Source organism: Lupinus angustifolius, chromosome LG01 (genome assembly GCF_001865875.1).
Source record: "Lupinus angustifolius cultivar Tanjil chromosome LG01, LupAngTanjil_v1.0, whole genome shotgun sequence".
In the NCBI taxonomy this organism is placed as follows: domain Eukaryota; kingdom Viridiplantae; phylum Streptophyta; class Magnoliopsida; order Fabales; family Fabaceae; genus Lupinus; species Lupinus angustifolius.
In genome coordinates this window covers 19,142,702-19,150,131 of record NC_032009.1, presented here as the reverse complement: position 1 = coordinate 19,150,131, position 7,430 = coordinate 19,142,702, and positions in this window count along the sequence as shown.

The window sequence follows — 7,430 nt, the reverse complement described above, 5'->3', positions numbered from 1 at the left end:
AAATCATCAGTTTTACGCTTAAACTAACTGAGTCAAACCAATTTTGATACAAAACCGGTTAGATGAGAGACTCGAACCGGTTAGATGACCAGTTCATGGTTGAACCGGTCTGACCGGCCGGTTCGAGCCGAGTTTTATAACACTGCATTACTCATAGATTCTTATTCCCTTTTTGGCCTCATTGTAGTTTGTTGAGTACAATTGAATCTAATTACATATACAATACTATATAAATTATACATTATTATATCTTTCTTTCATATCATACTCTTCCTTATTTATCAACAATATATTGATCTAATGTAAGGCCCATTAGATGACCAAAAAGTCAAGAATTCGATTTCTGAGAGTGACACTTATTAGGAAGGTCCGCACACTTCAAAAGAAATTAATTTCTTACTCAAAAAATTGGAGAATACCCTTGGCCATATCAAAAAATATTCTTCTTTATTTTCTATTTTAAATTGGTTTCTTAACAACTTCAGTTTTACATAGTAATCATTATTTCTCAATTTTATTAATAATCTTTATTTCTCTTCTTCGTTGTATGTTAGTATTTATCATGGATGAGATTCGAGCCATCAACATCCATCACTTTACTCATTCTCCTTAACAATCAAACTCCTTCACATATTTATTTTTTAATTTTTAAAGTTACTATGGGTGAAATTCGAACCTACAATCTTGTTCACTTTATTCCTTAGACTCTTCCACCTTAAACATCACTATCTTTTTTTTGTATCATGTGTATTTCCTTTGTATCAATATTGGATATTATTAGTTGCTACATAAAACAATGGCTTGCTATTGCAAACATTAAATGTTTCTTTATTAAGAGATAATAATAGGTATTTTTTATATAGGAATTATTAGGTGTTTGAATAAGAAATTTTCTACTCTTTTAAGGGAACAAAACTTTATCTCTATCTTTTTCTTTTTGACTAATAAGATGATTGATTTTGATTGAGGACAATCAAACTCCTCATCAATTGGATTAGTAGATATGGGTGCTTCTTTATTTAGATGATCAATTATTGTCTCTAATTTAAATATGATTAAATACTAATATAAATATAGGATTAATAATAATGGTAAAAATAATAATATAGTTGTTTGTTTAAAACTTGAGAAGTTTTCTAATTTCTAATATTTAATGCAGCTGAGGTAAAATACTATGGGTCTGGAGATCAATGTTATGTGTAAACACAATCTTAATTTATCAAGCATTTTAAAATTTTGTATATATAGCACCAGCTCACTTCTTTCCATTTTTTAAATTTTTAAGTGGTCGTCCGGTTTACTTCCCGGGTTAATCTAGTTTAATCGGGTTTAATACAGTCGGATCAGAATTTCTTCGGTTTAGAGCGGTCAAACTCTCACTCGATTAAGATGGTAACCAAAGTCGTTTTCAAGTCTGGTTCACGGTCAAACTGGTTGGACCATCCAGTATGGTATGGTTCTCACAACACTGATTTCAAGTGTTAAATTGAAAATTATTTTGTGTTCCCTTCAATATTTTTCTAATATGTAGTTAGTTGATACCTTAAATTGTTTTGGACACCTAACAAACATTTGTCCCAATTTAAAAATGTACGAATACTTTAAAAATGTAAAAAAAAAATGGAATTAAAATGTAGGATATATCATGTTATGAGTTTGAAATTTTGAATCACTTAATTTTAAAGCTAGATGAAATTCTCTCATGTACCGGACAGTCCAATACATAAATATGAAATCCATATTAATTTAATAATAAAAAATAAACACTTTAATTAAATATAATTTAAAATTTGAACTATTAGAAAAAATTAAGTACTACATGTTATAATCTCATCCAGTATTGGAGAGGATCCAAATTCCATTTAATGAGTGTCTTTTAAGATTTTAGGCAAATTAAGAATGAATGATAGTTTCATGTATTATTTTGAAATATCTTTTATAAGTCCCAATTTAAATATTTTGTAATGTTGATATTTGATTCTAAATATTTTTGATATTATACACATATCTAAATCAACCTTATCTAATATTCCTCAAAAGAGTAACTCAACCCCATTTTTTTATTTTCATTCTCTCCCAAACTTAATTGGACACACTCTTCTTGGAAATAGAGGTGTGAAACAAGACTATATTGCTCACCCACCATAAGACCTCAAGTCTCAAGAAAAGTGAAGAGACTATAAATTTTAATTTTCACCCATAACTTGTTTGACAAGTAGGAATTATTCTTTATTGAGGCTACATGCACTTTATTCTTTATTGAGGCTACATGCACTTTAATCAATTAGATGTGTAATTGTCCATTTTATTTAAGTGTGAATTTTCATATCGAATATGAGGGGAGGAGTGAAAAAATTTATAAGTAGAAAATATCAATAGAACTAATATCTTAAGATTTTAGTTCAAAACACGATATTTCACTTATGGCTCGCCACTATTTCTATGTTCCAATAACAATGAAACTTTCCGATAATTGGAGGTTTACCGGTGGTGGTGGTGGTCTTGTCCAACACTGATTAATCATATTATATGACTACACCTAAAATAATAAGGTGTGTTGAAATCCACCATGTTTTTTCTTGAGTTGCAAGTTTAGTAGCAAGGCCAATGCTAGAAGGAGGGGCCATGTTCCGTTTGCCTAATGCTAACTCATTTTAATTGGACTACACAAATTTTGACATAATAACTATGGATTAATGTTTGCTTATTATAGACGGTGATAAAGGGAGCATATCTGATATCTCACACTCTGTTTGGTTGAAAAAATTATTTAAGTTAAAATTATATTACTAAATATTTTTCTGGCAAACTACACCTCCTGACACGTGGAGTGATACAAAGTTGTGAGACAGCATATGTGTTTCCGTGATCAAGTGACATTTGTATAATTTTAACAATTATTCAAATTATTAGAAAGCTAATACCAAATTCTTTTTATACCATCTAATTAGTTGATTATACGTCATATTTACTTACTATATATTGTAGTAGAATATTTATTGGATACCCTTTACTTCAGCAATGTCTTTATGTTCTCTATTCCAGCTCTCATAAAAATAATAAGTTGAAAAGGGATAAGGATCACATGTCTCATAATTTTTATATTCTCATATCCCAGACCAATTAAACTTTATAAATATTATTAAAATATTAATTTCTGTTTTTATACTTTTTCTTTTTAAATAAATAAAGTTCTGTGATTAACTTGGTACATCAAGTAGAACATAAATAGAGACATAAGATAAGATGGTTCTAATGATGTGATTCTAGCTTAGCCATAAATCTATGTATGAATATTATTATTACATATCAAGCGTAGACTCTAATTTAAAATTTATTATATAAAAACACTTTAACTTAACTAAGTAACTTGGGGTGAAGCAAGTTACAAGTTTATAAACCGGAAAATAAAATGGGTTTATGGGATGTGTGCAAAAAATACACAAAATAAAAGTTATTTAGAGAAAATAGAAATAATGTGTAACCTTTCACAATCGTTTTACTCCTCAAATGTGCCTTTGCCTTAGGAAATTTTTATAGAAAATATATTTGTTTAGTGATTTCTAGACATGTGACCATACCCGATGTTTAGTGCACCATTTATCTTCATATTTAATTATCATTGACTATTCAGAAAAAATACAAATAAATGATATATTAATTGTATAAAAAAATTTACACTATCAATACATAAATGTTACATTCATTCATTGTAGAATATTTTCTTGGTTCAAAAGGAGAGAGCTTGTAAACTAAACCTTATAAATTAAGAGTGCAACCTTCTAAATTACAAGTGTAGTTTCACTAGGATTAAAAAGATTGAAACATCATTAAATTACTTGTCAATAATTATATCATATTTACCAAAAATGTTTTTAATAATGGAACTAAATTATTATTTTTATTTTCACTCCAATTGTTTGAATAAATAAGAGTGTTTTCATAACAAATTTACTTATTATACATAAAACTTTGAAATATACTCTATAAGTGTAGGACCAAAATCACCATTGGAGTTTTATAAAAATGGTGGAAATAGTATATGTAATTAAATATTAGTTATTATAGAATGATGTTGCTTGAGATTGGGAAAGATATTCTACACGGCTTCAAGCCACATCCACTTGTTTTTTTGTTCTCACATGTATCATTGCACTAGAAGCAATTTTATCTGAGCCGAGAATATCAACAAGTGTGTGGGGCTAACTCTCCCAACGAACATTTTTTCATCTACAAGACTCGAACCCGAGACCTTACTTAAAGGAAATTAAGCATGTACTACTTAAACCAACGTACTTTCTTACATCCACTTTATGTGTTTGTGATGCAAACATTCATGATTCATGGATGCATTAAAAAGTGCAATGCTTTGACCCTACAACTCAACTCAACCTTCCAAATAATTCCAGCACCTTCTGAACCTATTTTTCTTCAAATTATATATTTTGTAGCTCTTTGTGTGGTGTGATCAATGATATATATACATACTCCTAATTTTTTTAGGGATAGTAGTTCATGCATGGAATGAAAGTAAGGACTTCATTATTAATATTCATATTTTAATAACAATCATGCTTTTTTTATGAGAAAATACATTCTCTAGAAGAGTTTCTTATAAGCAAATTTAAATATAAATAAGTTAATCTGAACACATGCTTAAATAATTAACAATGTGTTGGGAGGATTCGATTCCTGTTAACGGCACACTTGTTGAGAAAGACAGTCATGAACTCCGAAAATGATTAGTTCCTTACCCAAAAACGTGAGGATACCCTTGATAGTACCAAAAAATAATTAACAATGATATTAATCGTTTTAACCTTTCGTTTTTAGAATAGTAAGGACATGGTTGAGAGAAAACAAAGATTGGGATTGTCAGAAAGCAAAACCAGTTTATGGTTGTGAATTATAGTTTATAAATATGAAGCTAGATGAAAATTGTGAAATTGTAGATGAAAGTCTATAATTGTTTAACTGGGTTATATAATTTGAGTTGTTTAATAAAATTATACTTGTTTTTAATTTGTTAAATTGCCCTGAAGTCATGCAACATTATATTAGATTGGGTTTAGAATTGTTATTTGCTAGAAATTAAATAGTAAAATTGATAAATAAGTTATTAGAAGAGCATATAGTTTTTAATAGTTCCATTGACTTACTTTTGAATTTTATATTTTTTTCTCTATATGGTTTTTGACTAAGCGATTAAACTATAATCTAGCGAATAATTATAAATTGGTGGTGATAGACATGCATAAGAGAATCTACCTTAGATTCATTAGATGAGGTAAAACAGCCCAACTAAAATTAGCATAATTAAGGACAAATGATAAATTCAGCAAATTTACGTAAAATAATGTATCATATGCCCAATGCATATTTGTTGCATAATTTGTCTTTTTCAAAACTTTTTAACGCTTACAATTAAGGAATTGGTTTAACCAAGGTGCTCGTGAATAGACTAAGACCCTTCTTAGATGATCTTATTCGACCCTTTCAAAATAGCTTTATCTATAGTAGAGGAACATCTGATAATGTTATACTTATTCAGGAAGTCATGCATTTCATTCATAAATCTAAGCAAAAGAAATGTGTTATGGCCTTTAAAGTTGATCTGGAAAAAGTCTATGATAGAGTTAATTAAGGTTTCTTGGAGAAGACTTTGGATTTCCTACCATTATGGTTAGCCTAATTATGTAGTGTGTGAGATCTGGTAATATGTCTTTTCTTTGGAACGGTTCTCGCTTGGACTCTTTCTGCCCAACCAGAGGTCTCCGCCAAGGTGACCTCATATCTCTCTATTTATTTGTGTTAGATATGGAAAAATTATCTCTCCTCATCCAGGAGAAAGTGGACTTGGATGTTTGGCAACCTTTGAAACTTTCTAGAGGTGGATCCCCAATTTCTCACTTATTGTTTGTTGATGATGTGCTTTTGTTCTGCAAAGCTTCTAAGACTCAGATGAACATGTTAACCGAAACTCTTGAGGAGTTGTGTAAGGCCTCAGGAATGAAAGTGAATGTCGAGAAGTCTAAGTTTATGTGCTCTAAAAATGTCTCAAACAGGAGAAAACACAACTTCATGTTTATTTGTGGGATGCGCGTTGTTTCTAATCTTGTTAACTATTTGAGAATCCATTTGGTTCAAGGTAGGGTTCACATATCTATCTTCAATCTGTTGATTGAGAAGATCCAACGACGTATGAGTACATGGAAGTCCAATTTGCTTAATAAGGCAGGTAGGTTTTGTCTTGCTAAATTTGTCGCTACCTCCCTGCTCACTTACACCATGCAGGGTATGTGGCTACCTTAAAGCATTTGTAATGATATTTACCGGATGACTAGGAATTTTATTTGGGGTGGTGATGCTGGTAAGTGGAGCCTGAACTTGGTGAATTGGGAAGTTCTCACCAGGAATAAAAAAGATGGTGGCCTTGGGGTTCATGACACTCGTTTGGTAAATATCTCCTTTTTGTTTAAGTTGAGCTGGAATTTAATTCAGGGGAGCAAGGTCCTGAAAGAGAAATATCTTGTGGATCAATGCATTCTTTATGTCGCGAGTAAGCCTTCTACCTCTCATGTTTAGAAGGATATAGTTAAAACAGTCATGGAAGTGAAGAATGGCTTCAACTTACAATTAGGAGATGGTGATTATTCCCTCTGGTATGACAATTGGTCAGGATTGGGTAAGCTTTGCTATATGGTGAATTTTGTTAACATTTATGACACCCAGTTGCATGTGAAGGACTTTGGAAAGATCTTTCGTGGGACTTTAGCACGGTTCACACCTTACTTCCTAACCAAGTGAAGGACTTTATTCTTACTATTTATGTGTCGTCGTCTTCCAATAATTTCAGTGGTTGGCTTTAGGTTGACAACATCTCAGGGTGTTACACATCTAATTCAAGCTATCAATGGCTTAAAAGTAATGATGTTATTATTTCTTCTCATATCCAATGGAATTGGCTTTGGAGAATACATGTCCCTGAAAAAGTTAAGTTTCTTCTCTGGCTTTCTACTCATAATTCTTTGCCTACTAACTCTCTTCGTTTCAAGAGGAAAATGTCAACAACACCTATGTGTGGAAGATGCAACAATTCAATTGAGGATCTTCTCCATACCTTTAGAGATTATGGTGACTCATCCCTGCTTTGGCACCGCATGAGATTCAACGAGCAAACCTTTTGGACTAACTAATCCTTCATGTCTTGGATGACAACTCATGCTAGACTCTCCAACGGGCGCCTCTTCTTAGCAGGCATCTGGTGGTCTTGGTTGTGGCGTAATAATACCATCTTTGGAAATTCTACTTGGGACATTTCTTACGTCTCACGTAATGTTCACCACAATTTCAGGAATTGGTGTGTTGTTGATACTATGTCGAATGAGGCAACCTTGTCGAGCATCCATTGGTGTCGGCTGGAAGCTGGA